This window comes from Neltuma alba, unplaced genomic scaffold (assembly GCF_004799145.2).
Source record: "Neltuma alba isolate B1F8T4 unplaced genomic scaffold, ASM479914v2 tig00013108_pilon, whole genome shotgun sequence".
Taxonomy (NCBI): Eukaryota; Viridiplantae; Streptophyta; class Magnoliopsida; order Fabales; family Fabaceae; genus Neltuma; species Neltuma alba.
The window spans coordinates 70,940-89,259 of NW_021637432.1; the positions used below are offsets into that span (position 1 = coordinate 70,940).

The 18,320-nt window shown below is 28.0% G+C and overlaps 1 pseudogene; it reads left to right on the top strand.

Moving 5' to 3' along the window:
* The first annotated feature begins 13,722 nt into the window (after positions 1-13,722).
* Positions 13,723-16,642, top strand: LOC114734519 (endoglucanase 3-like; annotated as a pseudogene).
* The last annotated feature ends 1,678 nt before the right edge of the window (positions 16,643-18,320 follow it).

The following is an 18,320-nucleotide window of genomic DNA, read 5'->3' on the forward strand; positions in this document are numbered from 1 at the left end:
TCCTAATTAACTTAATACTACCTGTTTAATCTAACTTAATACTACTTTTTTCAAAATAGCATCTAATTTTCTAATTAACTTAATACCAAACTTTTTTGTTCTGATCTACCCGTTTACTACAAAATGATGTTAAATCAGCAATGAATTACTATAATTCTCATGTTATAATTTACTATATTTTTTATATCAAATTATTTGACTGTTTTTAGTACTAGATCAGCAATGAATTACTATAATTCTCATGTTATAATTTACTATATTTTTTATATCAAATTATTTGACTGTTTTTAGTACTAGATCAGCAATGAATTACTATAATTCTCATGTTAAAATTTGATATTACAAATATACGATGAATACATAAAAATAATAAATACAGCGAACAAATAAGAAAAATAACAATAATTTGGAAACGACAGAGGAAACAAGTTCTTTCATATTTAAGTAATTTGAAAATGACAACAGCGAGGAGTTCTTCCGTATTAATTAATTAAAATAATGAAGAACAATAATTTGAAAATGATAGAAAGACCTGATCACTATGTGCAGAATATAAAAAAACTACTATTTCATTCAAATTTTATTTATAAATGATCGAAGAGATTTTTGTATCAAAGGAACTAAATAAGAAATAATTAGTTTCAATCAAAAAGACGTTGTAATTAAGTGGGCCAAAAATTCAAAGCGTGTTGATAACGCACAGCTAAAGAAAATCTGATTCTCTCTGGAATTTACTTTTCTTGAATTATTCGACTTTAAAGTGTGGACCTTCACATCAGTTCAGAATTAATTATTTATTTATCTTGTGGCGGAGATTAACTTGAAATGGTTCTCTGAACCAATCAGTAATCTCCATTTGTAGCCGACCATAGATCAATAACTTATGAAGACGAGGAAAACAAGGAATTGGTCAAGACAGGACAATGTGTGTGAGTGTGTGTGGTGTTTGTTTTCCATTTATGCCACCTGGGCAGAGTTAATTTAACATTTATTCATCCTATTTATCCTATTTGTCAAAACTTCTAATATATTTCATATATATATATATATATATATCAACAAAAATCTCAAACTTTATTAATTCTTATTTAAAATTTAATAACTTTTCAACTCTATCCTTATTTAATATACATTATATCTCATATAAATAAAATCAACACAATAATAAATAAAAGGAAAAATTGTACATCTATATAAAAAACTTCTCTCAATACCTTCTAAATAAAACTAAAAAATATCTTCTCTTTATGTCTTATAAATAGGACCAGAGAAGTAATTTAATTCTAAATACAAATTTCAGTCAACTTTATCTTATATATTTATTTATTTTTTTAAGATAATTGTTGTAGTAGTACATGTTAAAGTTTCATCAAGTTCTAGCTAAGATGCATAATTATCAAGGATATTTTAAGAAAAACAATACATATTCATTACAAATTATTAGCTTAATTAATTTTTTTAGTCTATTTAAATTAGTTAATTAGTTCTTATACGAAAAACTGGGAGTAATACTTTTTTTTTTTTTACTTTACAGTAAAATAATGTCTAGTCAAGTTGATTTCTAAAAGTATATTAGTGTTAGGCAAATGTTGTGACTCAAAATTTGCTTACCAACATGGTCTTGCATCACCGCTAATCAAATCATAATGTGAAAGCCTAACATATGGCGGTTTGCTATGTCAGTGAACCAGTGCCCTGGTCTATTTGATCCATAGTTTGAACAAGTTAATCGGATTGGATTTTATATTTATTTTCTTTTCATAATTTTGAGTTCTAAAAACATAGCAGTCAATCATATTTATATTCTAGTAACTCTATTTTATTATATTATATATGATTTTTATATAAATATTTTATTTACTTATGAACTAATGTCTTTTTAATTTAAATATTATTTTTTAGTATTTAGTATATGAATATTTTTATATATTTTAAATTATATTATATTATTTTAATCATGTCCTATTCAACTTTAAGATTGAAACATTGGCCCTCAAACTATTACTTCAATCGATTTAATAACTTTTGTTTGGTAGCTTTTTGTATTTTACCCAAGTTCCGTCGTGGAAAGAACCTTACTTTCTTGGTAAGAAAGATATGCACGGCGATAATATTCTTATTGAAATTCGCCTTTATTCTATATTCTTTCTGTGCTATAAATAAATAAAAGGCCACTTTGTTATCTTTTGGATTGATGCCCATAATGAATTATTTGGAGATTGAAAGGCATAACTCGATGATTCTTGAATTATATAATAAATTATTAAGACAATTTGTACAGTCAAGTCAGGTCAATGAACCTTGTCTATTCATGTATAAACAATTATTTAGGTTGTGTTTGATATGAAAAAAGAATAAAGGAGATGAGAGAAAAAAATTGAATGAAATCGATTTAAAAAAATTAAAAAAAAATACATTTAAAAGTTTTAATTAATTTTATTTTATATCTTTTTTATTAAATTTTTAAAACTCCATGTCTCTAATTTTAAAATCAAACTCATTAAAATATTTTTTCTCCCAATTTTTTTTATATCAAACAGAGCTAGCCTAAAATTGACCACTTTTGATATTTTCTTAGCCTAAAATTGACCACTTCTGATATTTTCTTTTTCTGGGGTTGTGCTTGTTGTGTGAAAAAGAGTAGTTCTCAACCTTGATCAGTATTTTTTTGCTTGTTTTTATTAATTTCCTGTTCAAAATAAAATAATTTCTTTATGAAATGTTGTGATTAGATGTTTTATTAAATTCATGCCAAGGGGGAACATTGAAACTGACTAACCCACGCTCTTGTTCTAAACCCTTGCTATCAGGTTCTCTTTAGAAGGCTAAAAGATATTTGGATTAACTTTTTATAAGTAATTTTATGAAGTATAAGAAGAGTATGTAAAAAGAGTTTTATCTTAACTAACATTAAAATACTTTTTTTAAATCCCTAAATTAAAATAATTTTAAACGTGCTAGTCAATGTAAAATTTATTATAACTTGTAAGAGCCAGATGGTGTCCAAATATAAATTTTAATGGCAAGAAAAGAAAGTTGTATAAATAAAGAATTCTTTTTTCCCCCAATAATTGATACACCCATTATTTTTAATAAGGAATTTGAACTCACAACCTCAAGTTTGAATGAAGGTTTATATTTCTACTGGGAGAAGTATTTATGTTTAATGTCTAATAGTACATTAAACAGAATTGTTTCTAACCAAAAAAATACATGCGCCTAATAAAAAAATATGTAATAAATGCACTTGGTGTCATTTGATTTGCAAGATGTTGATAAGTAGAGAACTCTGTAAATGTTCAACAAATAAATGAATGATTGATCGGGATCACTTGTATGTTGTCTAAATAATTGTTCATTGTTTGTTTCTACTCAGGTCTTTGGCCCACAAGCAAAACATGCAACTTTTCTCTTATAAAAAAATTTTCATATCACTAGGTTTTTTTAATATAGATAGGTAATCTTTTATTGGAAACAATCATATCCAAGACACTATCGGAACACTAAACGTAGCCACCTCTCTCAGTAAGGATTCAAATTTTAATTTATCATGTTATGAAAAACTAGTCCATTCTACTAAATCCAACTCTTATTAATTCATATTATTAAGTTACAAGGTCATTTGTAAGAGCAAAGTATTTGTATATATGGTGGGCCTCTAAATTGAAAATACGTAGGCAGGCCTTCTTTTTTTATTTGAGGTGAGCCCATTAGTGTTTTTACAGGGTCATTTGGGGGTGTTTGGATGAAACCAAACCATGGTTTGGAGAATAGCTTCTAGAGAATAGATTTTGTGAAGAATAGATTTTGTGAAAAAGTAATTCTGAGAAGTGAGAGTGTTTGGATAGTTGTTATCAGAAGTACTTTTTATATATACAAATTACTAAAAAAAGACATAAGTTAATATGATAATTATATAAAAGATAGAGTTTATGATATATTTTAATTTGAAGGAATAAAATTGTTAATAATATAATTTTTTGCCAACATAATTAATAATACATAAGATAATATAATTAATGAATAATTAATATGTGTATATATATTTATAAGATATAAGATTAATATGTTTATAAAAAATTAATTGAAGGATGTTAAAGTCATATTATTGTTGAGATTTCCTCTGACAGATACAATCATACTTCTCCTGAAACTATGGTTTTGGGTTCCAAAACCATGGTTTCGGCCCAAACCATGGTTTCGGATAAATTTAAAAAAAACTAATTACATTAGTTATTTTTAATAAATAAATGTTGTCTTTCCAGAGTGGATTGGGATCTTATATTTAGGATCAAAATAAAAATCAAACGAACTCTTATATTAAAGATAAGAAGTAGTATTTAATAATTATTTTATTTCTTTCTATCTCCCTAATTGATGGACAATTTAAGAGGATCGTTTTTGTTTTCGGACAATACAAAGGGTTGCAATTGAATCAAGCCTTATCTTTATGCGAAAACAAAAAGATAATAATATTCTCAAACTTGTAAAGGGGAAATAATTTACAGTCTCTGTAAATTTTCTATGAAAATATTATCTAAGCATATAATCACTAATCTATAAAAAAATCGTATTATTTTGGAAGTCAAATAAATGTAAGGTTTTTCCCATTCAAAAGAGGTCATCTGAAAAAAAAATGAAATAAAACTTATATGAAGAAATAGAGAAGAATCATACAGAGAAAAAAAGGATCAATAAGAGAGAGTATTTCTCATTCCATTCAAAAGTGCTCAATACATTATACATGACGTCTATTTATAGGCATAGTTTTACACCTTTGATAGAATCTACAGATTACATAATAATAGGAGATAATTGTGAGATATAAAGATAATGGGAGATATTAAAAATTATAGAAAATATAGGAGATAATGGGAGATATATGGACATCCACAAAGATATTATTATATTCATAACACTCCTCCTTGGATGTCCGATATATATGAATGTGTCTCGTTAAAAAAACTTCAACTAGAAAAAACCTTGTGGGATAAAAACCTAGCTAAAGAAAAAGAGTACATCATTCATTGATACACTATGCAATGCTGCCTCATTAAAAAGCTTGCTAGGAAAACCCAGTGGGCCAAAACCATAGACAAAGAAAAAAGAGTACAGCGTGTATCAACTCGGCCTCTTGGCAACATCAGTTGACATCTTGGAGTCTGCAAAGTCTAATATAATGAACAACCCTTCCAAATATTGTAATGAGATAAAAACGTCAAATATGAATTTCATAATCTTCTGAAAATTATGAGACAAATAGTCCTTTTATGGTTTACCCACACGTAGATCATACTATGATCTCTTGACATGAGGATCAAATAAAAATACTTTATCTATATAGCTATTAAGATTAGTCTTGGGTACCTTCAAATAAAATAATACTAACTCCATGGCACCCTTAAAGTAACGAAGAATATTTTTAATTCCATTCCAACATCTTCATGTTGATAAAAAACTATATCATGCTAATCAGCAAACGATATATCAAATTTTGTACGGCTAGATATATAAATGCTTTAGTGATACTAAGATATGGTACTTTTGGACCAAGTGTTTATTTATTACGTTCTGGAGGTCTAAATCGGTCTTTAGTCCATATCTAAAGATCTTGCAACTAATGAAACATATAATAAATGTTGCTCATCCACATAATAGATGTGACTTATCTATATGCATTCTTCTGAAAGGTTTCATTTCAAATTTTTTCCTTTAAGTAATTCACAACTATTGAAAACTCATCAAGAGTTCTGATATTATCATTATAAATAATATTGATAACAGACTCATTTTGAATCTTTTCACAAACAGACAAGTAGGAATAAATTTACATCATTCCTTCAGTTGATATTAACCACATATATCTTGTGTAGAGACTTAATTCAATAGTGTTCTTGAGAACATAATTGTATGCTTCTAGAAACTTAAATCCTTCAAGGATTTTCATATATTATGGTCCATATCTATTCATGTATTGGATCGTTTATATTTATACAAGGATTTGAATCCTTCTGGGGTTCACATATAATTTCACTACATAGTGAGTAACTGTATTTTCTAGACGCATATGAGATATTTTTATAAATTATCAAACTGCCAGATTGATAAGATACATAAAAATTTTAATTCACCACAAGATTGTATTTCTCTTTTCTTGTACAAATGCCCATTACACTTCAGGTGCTTGGGTTAGAAATACACAAATCTCCTGTTATAATGTTGTGTCTTTTTTTTTTTTTTCTGTTGACCAACCATTTTTTTGTCTGTATCTCATAACAGGTTTATATATAAGATCCTCACTTGATCATGTGATATCATCAATCAAATTATTGTCGACAATTTTATTCCTTTATCGGTCCTATTTTCTTTTATGACATGATATATCGAGATCTCTTTATTGTTTTCAGACACTTAAACCTCTTCAGGGGTCAAAGAGTTATGTCTTAATCTCTTTTGCAATTCATGCCTCCTTAGTATGATCATTATGACCATTAGCTCCTTTTTCTTTTCTTTTGGAACCGATCATAATCTCATGCTTTTAGCATGTCTTCAAGAATGGGAGCATTTTTAGCTGGAATATAAGAATTAAAAATTCTCATTTTGGTCAGTAATTGCATCTGACAGACATTAGTAATGTTTTATAAATGCAATACTTTATGAACTTCTAGTTCATACTACTATATTTGAGGATCTACATTTGATAATGAAAGTGCATTCTATGTGCTCTCTTTTCCAGCTATACATTTTCTCCCCCTCATATTGGAAATATGCAATGTAGGTCTCCCGAATCCATAAATCTCCTTTAAAAACATTATTTTGTTTCATTTAGAGACAAACAAGAATAAGGAGGTTCTTATCCAACATTGATCCTAACTTACTTTTAATATCTATCTATGTGCATTATTACAGTGGAATAATAAATATTGCACATTCTAAGATGAAAAATGTATGGCTCCTGACCAAAAGCCAATTATAATGGGAGAATTTACAATACATTGTTGGCTTGATGTATTTATGTGCAAAAATATATAAAATCAATCATCCTAATATTCAAATGGGAATTATGTTCTCATAAACTCTGATCTAGCTACTTATGGAGGCTTTTACCAAGCAGATAATCATCAGCAACGTGAGGAACAATCACTAGCAATCTCAACAAGAATTATATTGATTTCATAATCAAGAACTTATGTACTTAATGTAATTATCTGAACATATTTGCAAACTTCAGATTGCAAGTTGATCATAAATACTTGTGACCATTTTATAGATGCATCTTTTACTTATAGAGTATTACTTTGGTCCACATGGTGTCTAAATGGGCCCATATATAAAGTTGATACATTATAAATCTGTACGGATCCGATTTTGAGCATAGCTAGTGATGTTCTCTTTGAAAACAAACAACACATAAAAATTCTTGAATCATATATCATTTTTAAAGAATCTTCCGGTTCTTTAATAAATGATAATACACATTTTTCATGATATTTTGTATCATTATGATCCGGGATGATCTGACCGGTCATGCCAAACTATGAATGCATAAACTTCTGGTTTATTGTAAAATTATTTTCAATTATTGGTAAACTTCTTGTTACTGTGTTATATTATTTATTCTTCGCCTTAATATTCCATAAGGAATATGTTATCAATTATGAATTTTATCTTCAGGATAATAAATTATGATATAGTTCTTCAAGAGCATTAGTTTTTATCTTTTACCCAAATGGTAGAAACCTATACAAAAGGAACATTAGCTAATAACATGAGATAGCTCACTCATGGAAGATTGAGCGCCACTGGCTCTTCTGGAGCTTTTTTCCCCCCAAAAGGAACATGAGATATAAGGAATAACATTAATATTAATAATAACAAATTCCATTCAACTTGATTCACACTTGTATTTCAACAATCTCCCCCTTAAGTGTGAGTCATATAAATATATTTTTCTTATTTCTGTATTTCAAATACAGTGAATAATATATAGTAAGCTAATAACGTATCTTTAACTTGGAAATCCAAATGCTTCCTGATTTATATATAATAGTTATTACCTTAAAACCCTTTGATAAGCAAATATTCTAATATAAATGTTTGTGGGTCATAATTTTTCATTATCAATTTCTTTTCTGCCCACAAAAATAATGGAAGGAACTACATTAGTTATTCAAGAACTATATCGATTTTGTTACTAGTTCTTCAGAAACTATATCAACATTTTGCTATTAATTCTTCTGGAACTATATCAATCTTTTGTTATTAGTCCTTCTAGAACTATATCAATTTTTTGATTACGTATAGTTCTTAAAAAAAAATGCTATATATAGTTCTTCAGGAACTAAAATATATCATTATTTCATTATATGATATACTTCACTTTTTGTTATACTTTTTTTTTTCAAAATATGAAGTATTTTTTTTGAACAAAATATATATATTTTCTCAATATTTCGTTATTCAAAAACTTTATTTCTTTGTATATATTATGTAATGCTTCAAAACTTATTCATAAATTTATAAATTCAACAAAAAAATCTATAAGGACTAAAATCAAACTATATAGTTAGTAAGATTTAAATCATAGGCCTTCAGGGCTATTTATAAGTCATTAGCCTTCAAGACTCTATATTGGAAATTATATATATTTTTAAAGATCATTTATGTCACTTCATATTTAAACCATAAGCCGTCAGAGCTTTAAAAACATCATAAGTTATTATTTTCATGTCATTCAATAACATCAGTGTAATGGCTGCTGGCCATTTAGTAATAAGAAAATTATAATATTAATAAATATCAAATTGAATGTCAAAAATATATGAGAATAAGATAAAAATAAAACTTGAATTTCAAATTAATTAAATGTAACATGAAATAAAGAGAAAAGATAAACTCTTTTACCAATACATCTTTCACTATATAGTCATTATTTTTCTGGGCTACATTATTTATAATTCTAATTTTTATAATTTTTCTTTTATAAACAAACCATATAATGATCCTTCTCATAATCAAAACTATATGGCTTCAGGCCATTTAATAAAGAAAATAAAGATACATGGCATTTAGCTATTTAATTTCAAAATAAAAAAAATTAAAGATATATAGTTTTTGACCATAAGATAAAACTTTGATGTTATATGGCTTCAAGCCAATTAATAAAATAACAAAATTAAATATTTATGACTTCTAGTCATAAGATAGAAAACCAAAATTATATTAATGCGAACCATTTAATAAGATAAAAGAAAAATTAAATATATATAAATGGCTTCGAGCTATAAAATAGAAAATTCAACATGATATATATAAATAAAAAAATTAAATATATATGGTTTCTGGCCATAAAATAGAAAATACAAATTATATGGCTTCTAGCCTTTTAATGAGATAAAAAAGAAATTCAAATATCTATGGCTTCTAGCCGTAAGATAAAAAATCAAATTTATATGACAACTAGCCATTTAATAAGATAAAACAAAATTATATATATATGGCTTCTGGTCATAAAATAGAAAATTCAAATTACATGACTTCTAGCCATTTAATAAGATAACAGTAATCAAATATATATGGCTTCTAGCCATAAGATAGAAAATTTATATCTAAATACTTCTAGTTATTTAATAAGATAAAATATCAAATATATGGCTTCAAGTCATTTAAAAAAATAGAGAATTAACCCCATATATATATATGGCTTCTAGCTATAAGATAAGAACTCAAAATTGTATAGCTTCTGGCTATAATATAGAAAATCAAAATCATATGGCTTTTAGCCATTTAATTTGAAAAGAATGAAAAATTCGAGTTATATGGCTTCTGGCCATTTAATTACAATGAGATGAAAACTTAGAATTATATGGCTTTTGGACATTTAACTTTAGATGGTAAATCTTTACGGATACTGCTAGTATCTATTGGAACTTCAGGTTCTATCGAAATAGTGACGTCAGGTCAATAAGAAATAGAGGGGGAAAAAATCTCCAATCATAGCCATGGAACTCGATGTTTAAAACAACAGTAGATAATTCTTTTAATTCCATATAATGGTTTAGATTATCCTAGATAAATTGAATAGGAATACGGATATTTTGAAACACCATATATATTATGCTCGAGGTATTTTTATTTGAACAGAGAAAATGATACTCTAGAAAAATAATAAAGATGATGCTCTAAAATTATGATGGGGTAGAAAAGTATATCATACGCACCTTGGTTAAAACTTCGTGCTGATAACGTGTTATGAATAAAGAAGAAATAGAGAAGAATCATACAGAGGAAGAGAGGATCAATAAGAGAGAGTATTTCTCATTCCATTCAAGAGTACTCAATATTATACATGGCCTCTATTTATAGGCACATCTTTACACCTTTGATAGAATCTATAAATTACATAATAATAGGAGATAATTGTGAGATATAAAGATAATGAGAGATATTAAAGATTATAGGAAATATAGGAGATAATGAGAGATATATGGACATCCACAAAGATATTATTATATTCATAACAGATAATATATTTTTAAAATTTTATCCAATCTGCTCAATACGACTATTATCCAATTATTGATTTGGCGGGAATACTTGGACAGGTGGAAAGATCAAAGGGCGTTAAGAGTGCGCAAAGCAACCTTGGTCTCAATGATTAGCAAGTAATACTCGCAAATCACGCATTTTCTAGTATTATGAAATTAAAACTTAATTATTAGTAAACTAGTAGTAATAATAATAATAATAATAATTCTCACCTAGTTAAATTAAAACTTATACTCCTTCATAAAATTTAGATGAGCCGGCAAAAAAAATAAAATTTAGATGAATTGTGTTTCAAAAATACTAGTTTCAAAATTGATTTTACAAGTCAAGGAATGCTTATAAATTAAACATGTCTGCGTTAATATAATTAATTGATAAAAAGATTTCAGTTTTTTTTTAAAAATATCATTGTCAAATTGAATCTTACTAAGAACACAAACTAATTCCAATTAAAATTACATTATAATTTTGGAAAGTGTAAAATTTAAGAGAGTTGGTTTTGAAAATTCACAACAATGGCAACTTCAAAAAAAATTCTCCTAAAAAATTGATTAATATTGTTACTCATGCTTATAGTTTAATCGAATTTTGTTTTTATCTCTATAAACTATTGTTTTTGAATCGTACTTTTTTGTCCCATAGTTTAATGAGGACTTGGTCTAAGTTTAATGACGATGACTTTCATGAAGTATAAGAAATTAAAACTCGTCAAAAATATGTGAAATAAAATCCAAACTGATTAAAATTATATATGGACCAAATGGCTTGGGAAATAGGACGGAAAGAGTATAAATTTTGAGGAAAACCAAGCGGAAGAGAATTCCTGTCCAAGCAAATGATCTTTAAAAGCCTTTCCTCGTGGTACCCAAATTATTTGTGTCGACTATTAATATGATTTGCCGCTCTTGATGTACTACTTCCGGTTATTAACATAAAAATTAATTAACTAATTTGAGTAGATTAAGAAAATTAGTTAAATTAATTATTTATAATAAACATGTGTTATCTTTCTTAAAATACTCTTGATAACCATGTGTATTAGTTAAAATTAGCATCTGATGACATTTTTAATATATACAACTATTACGAGAACTACCTTGAGCAAAAAAAATAGATAAATATGATAAACAAAATTGATTAAAGTATTATATTTAAGATCAAATTGAAAATCAAACTACATATTATATTAAGTACGAGATGTATAGTATAAAGTTATAAACAACAAATTTATGCATGAAAAGTAGAAATAATTGATAAAATATTACTAAATACTAACATATTAAATTCAATTTTTAAAACAACTATGATTGTTTCAAAAAATCATCATTTAAGACTAATAATTTTAAAATTAATGAACTAAAAGTATGCTTTTTAAAGTTAAGAAATCAAACTGAAACTTTATATAAAGTTAAAGGACCAAATGAGTACTTTAACCTAATGAATATTGTTATTCGATAAATAAAAACCTATAATAAGAAATATTGCGTAAAAATATAATATTGTATTTGTGATCATACTACAAATGAAAACGAGTTTATCCCTCGATTACAAATGGTCACATAAATTAATTAAGCTACTATCTCCGGTCATTAATATAAGAATTAGTTTGATTTTTGATTTGATCTTAATTAAACATAAGATCTCAATCCATTTTGTCTCTCATATTTAACTATTTTTTTAAAAGTAGTTCTCGTAATAGTTGCACATATTAAAAAATTTATCAAATAGTAGTTTTAGTTAATACACATGATTAACCAAGGTATTTTATAAAAAAAATACCTATTTATTATAAATAACTAACTTAAAAGACTTTTTTGATCTACTCAAATTGATTAACTAGCTCTTATATTAAGGAATTGAGATAGTATTAATGTAACTAAAATTTTTATGCTGATTTAAGTTTTTAATAACTTTTTTAATTCTCGGAAAGCACTCCAAGAAATATTTGTAACTGGTAAGAACAAAACAAGAAAATAAATTTCAAAATCAAATATAATCTTAAAGAATGGAGATGCATTAACTTCACATTGTAAATCTGAATCGGAGAAAGTGAATTCAAAGTCTTAGTCCTAAAGCATAGGAAGAGATTTTATGAGAGATACGATCCGTTTCATCAATTAACCATCCATAACCATCGTATAAAATTTCAATGAAAAAAGTCATCTTTAGTCATATATATTTATATAAAATGAACTTTCAATCTTGAATTTTTGGAAAACAATTCTCTCGAAAAATTATTGTCTCAATATTTTTTTTAAAATTATACGTTTGTGATGAAAACAAACAAACATATTTTCTTAGAAAAATACATATAGGTTAATAATACTCCTCTAGTTTTATTTATAAGGCCTAGTAGAAGGTTTTTTTAATCTTATTTATAAGTCATATCATCAAAGTTTTATATAAATAGAGAATTTTATTCTTTAGTTATTATTGTGTAGACTTATAATCATAGGTTATAACATTTATTAAACTTCAAGACAAATTTAATAAAATTTAAGGTTTTTCTTGACTTTATTGACTTTAGTGAAATATATTTAAAACAACTTATAAACAAAATCAAGTGAGTATCTTCTCCTATATTTGAACATATATAATTCTAATTAGAAAGGGTTAATATGCACTGGGCACCCCAAAAGTTTTTTTAATATTACTATGATTTTAAAGTATTATCCTTATAGTTAAAAAGTTAATATTGACAATTAAAATAGTAATATTAACCATTAACATTTTAAAAACTATGAACAAAATTACTATGATTTTAAATTTTTGGATAATTTTATACCCAAAGGAACCTAAAAGAAACTTTCAGGTGCCTTGTGATTCTGAGTGAAAACTTTTTTGACAAATTTTCATCCTAATTTTATTTAAAGAAAAGTCTCCTATAATTGACATGACAAATGAAATCAATCCCAATTCAATGGATAAGATTAGAAAATAAAATATTATGAATTTTAGATATCTTAGGTAGTAAAAGCCAAATTTTGCGCCGTGCATGCGTGTATGCTTGTGATTGAGATGAAGAATTCATCTGCTTTAAAGCTTATAAATATGGAAGTTGGCATTCACAACAATCAATATAACATCGAAAAAGACAGAAAGTAGAACATGGGAACTTCCTGGCCGTTCTTTAATTTGTTATTTACAATAACATTATTATTACTTTTTGTGTTAGAAAATCAAAGTGTAGAATGTTATCAAAATTACAGAGAAGCTCTTGCAAAGTCCTAAGTGTTCTTTCAAGGTCAAAGGTCAGGCAAGATTCCTTCAAACCAGAGGATCACCTGGAGGTCCTCTTCTGCACTTTCTGATGGTCTCGTGGCCAAGGTACCAAATCCATATCCCTCCGCTTAGTATTAGCAAATTATTTCTTCTGGTCCTAAATATAAAAACTAATTGGTAGTGAGATTTGATTTAGTTTAAAATGCAAAACTTTAATCCATTTTTTCTATTAAATTTATAATTCTTTTCAGAAACTCATAATAATTACACATGTTAAAAAAATTTATATTAAAAACTAACGAATATCTTTTTCACAAAAAAACTAATTCAAATAATTTTTCAATCTTCATAAATTGGATATGGAACTATAATATTGAAGAGTGGAGGTTTGATTGACCAAGCATTAACTTTTGTTGGGTGCTATTTGTGATAGGTGGATTTAACAGGAGGCTATTATGATGCTGGGGACAATGTCAAATTCAATTTTCCCATGGCCTTTACCACCACCATGCTTTCATGGGCATCACTTGAGTATGCCAAGAAAATGGGACCTCAGCTCCATGAAGCTAGGGTTTCCATCCGCTGGGCTACAGACTATCTATTAAAATGTGCCAATTCCAAGCCCGGTATCCTTTATGTCGGAGTTGGGGACCCGAATGCTTGATCACAAATGTTGGGAAGACCCGAGGACATGGACACAGCTCGAACTGTGTATTCCATCTCACCCATCTCACCCGGGGCAGATGTGGCAGCCGAAACCGCCGCTGCCATGGCTGCCGCCTCTTTAGTGTTCCGTAAGGTTGATCCAACATACTCAAAATTATTGGTGAAAACAGCTCGAAAGGTCTTTCACTTTGCTATGAAATATCAAGGTGCCTATAGTGATTCACTGGGACATGCGGTTTGCCCATTTTATTGCTCATATTCTGGTTACAAGGTATCATATATTTTTCCCCCCCTAACTCATGAATCTGATCTTAAATATTATTAAAAAAATATTGAATTATGTTGCTATATATAGTACTCAAAGTCATGTTCAAAACTGAAACACGTCTGTTGACATTTTAAATAATTTTTTAATGAAATTTATATAAATTAATCTGTAGGATGAGCTATTGTGGGGAGCTGCATGGCTATATAGAGCAACGAACCAAGTTTATTACTATAATTTAGTCAAATCTTGGGGCACAAATGATCAACCTGATACCTTTAGCTGGGATAACAAATACGCTGGTGCACACGTCCTTCTTTCTAGGGTAAATGTTCATCTTTTAATTTATTTTCTAATTTTGTTTATTTATTAAGATTGATATATAAATGAACTCGTATCACTTGCAAAACTGTAGAAAAAAGATCACTCAAATATCAATAGGACAACTTTATTGATCTTCATAATAAGAAATTATTCATAACTCAAATTGCACTTTGTTAATGCAGCAAGCATTGGTGAAAAATGATAAGAATTTTATTGAATATAAGCAAGCAGCTGAGAACTTTGTGTGCAAGATCTTGCCTAAGTCCCCGTCTACAACTACCCAATATACACCAGGTAACAAATCACACTATTCATGTCTGATACTACCTCCAATCCTCTCTCTCTCTCTCTCTCTCTATATATATATATATAAGATTCTTTTTTTTTTATTTAGAAAGCTATTGCTTGCCGGCATGGATCCAAATCCGTGAGAAGTGCCAACATAAGGCACCATTCATGCCATCGCACTATAAAAGTGCTAGCAAATATAAGATCTATTTTGTGGCGTAATTGTTACTGGAAAGTGAAACTTATATTTAGAATCGGAAGTAGTATTTCATATAATGCATGAGACTTATATATATGCTAATTATTATTGATGCGTAGGGGGACTAATGTACAAGCTTCCAGGAAGCAACTTGCAATATGTGACAGCAATAACATTCTTGCTTACAACATATTCTAAATACATGTCTGCCACAAAGCACTCATTTTACTGTGGCAGCCTCCATGTAAAACCCAGTATCATAAAAGGCCTTGCAAAGAGACAGGCAAGTCACAAAGTTCCAGATCAGTAGTGCTGTTTATAATGTTCATGACTTGCCAATAAAACAGCTCTTGCATATATATTTTTTATGATGATATTAATGGTTACTTTTTTTTTTTTTTCAAAATCTTCATAGATTCTTTCCACTTGAATTTAGGGAAAATTAACCTGCAGACCTTTGTGATTTTTACATCATCCCCTTACCATTTCACCTGATTAGTTAATCACGTCTTCATAGTTTTTGTCTTTTTTGAGGTTCTTATGGTTCCAGATCTCTATAGTTTTAGGTAAACGATCAAAAAAAAAACCAGATGAAATAATAAGGACCTAATAAACAAGGGGGGAAATTAATAACCTAATTAAATCACGTGAAACTATAAGAATACCAAAAAAAAAAACTACACAATGACCTAATTAAAAATTAAGTGAAACTATAGGAACTTACATATTAGTCTTCTATTTATTTGAATTTCTTCAATATTTTCTTCTTCATTTGTTAACAAACATTGGTTTGTAAATCCCAGATAGACTACATACTAAGAGACAACCCAATGAAGATGTCATACATGGTAGGGTATGGCACAAACTTTCCCAGGAAAATTCATCACAGAGGATCATCCTTGCCTTCTGTAGCAGTTCATCCACAAGCAATAGGCTGCAACGAAGGGATTCAACAGTTCTTCAGCTCACCAAACCCTAACCCTAACATATTGGTGGGCGCCATTGTCGGAGGTCCAAACCAGAACGATGAGTACTCCGATGATCGAGCCGATTATGCTCGCTCCGAGCCTGCCACTTACATTAATGGAGCCATTGTTGGAGCTTTAGCATACTTTTCTGGTGTTCGTTAAAATGAATTATCACATTCTCTCAATTGTGAGTGTTTGTGTGTAATTCATATATCTATTGTTTATTGTATTTAGCTTACAAAAGGGGTGGCTGCCAGTGAAACCATGGTAGAGCCTATGTTAATTTGTAGTGTTCTTTCACTTACAGCCTTACATGAATTGATAGTGTAAGAACCAAATTAGTAATTAACCTGATGTATCCAGAAAAAAAAAAAAATCAAAGTAACCTTAGCTTGCAACTACAGTTGCAGCGAATATAGGTGCATGTGTTTATGATTTTTTCTTTTATAAAATGTTTGCTTGGTAAACTATAATGATGAATTGACGATAACTCTTTTTTGTGTGTGTAATAATTCACAGTATTTCCAAGTTACTTTCAACTTGAAACTAATTTTTGTTGAGTCAAAAACATTAACATTAAAGTAGTGCTAATAGGTATGCTTTCTGAAATTCAAACTTATGTTTTTCTTCTTTCAAGATTGAGACAAAAATTCAACAGAAATAAAACAATTAACTCTTTCTTCTTGGAAGATAATGAACAAATCTCAAGAACTCCTTAGGGTAATATGGCGAATGAGGAACTTTTATAAACATAAACCATACAATAAGACTCCTATATATGGACTTTTAGGATTAATACTCATAACTAATTTATCACCTAACACTAATTCAATCTTCTAACATATGCAACCATCTGGCATCCAGACAACTAAATTGGATTCAAATATTGTCTAACCTAATTATATGTAACTCTCCGTACGATATTTTTAATCTACAGTACTGCTCTTTCTCTCAATGTTACTTGAAGAGGAATTAACTTACTTTAGGTAATCGATCATAGTTAGTTTCTCTTAAAACTTTTGTATATAATGCTTAAGGTTCTAAATTTAAGAGGAAAAACCAATACTATTTTTACGCAAGAGCAACTCACCTTTGAGAAGGTCATTGTGTACTTAAAATAGGAAAAAAAAATAAAGTTTATAAAGGTGAAATTTTGTTTGTCAAGTTACTTAAAAGTCTTTTTGCTAAAAAATACAAAAGTTACTCATAAGTCTCATTTGCCAAGAAAAGGTGTGTTATCTGTTGCTTAAGAAAAAAGTCAGCGTATACAGTATGAAAGAATTATAATTTGGATTATTTTTTCTTGTAATGTTTATTATATCTGTCTAATAATGGTTCAATAATTTATAGGTTTCATTATTTTATAAATAAAGGCATCATATATAATTATTTTTATAACTCACGAGAAGTGAATTTTAGCATATTTGAACAACATATTGAATTATGGCAATTTGATTGTAATTTTTTCAATTTCTGTTTTTTCGTAGATTGCGTGATGCCCCTTTTTATGCGTCGTTTTGATTAAGTAAATTTCATGTTTTTCATGTCAATTTCAGCATCATATTAGTCGGAAAAAAAACTTCTAATATTTTTCCTCTCAACAACAGTATGGATTTCTGAGATTAGTATTTGTATTTTTTTTATGAATATAATTTCTTATCATGCTAGCTTTCTTTTTATTTTTAGCTGTAATTTTTGGGCCGTTCTGTATTTCAATACGCAACACCTAGAGTGGTAGTACAAGGCCCAGAGTTTAAGTGGGCTTCCTCCTTATAGAGTAATGGCCCAGAAAGCCCAATTATATGAATATTGTTGATAACATATGGGCCCTCTTATCCAA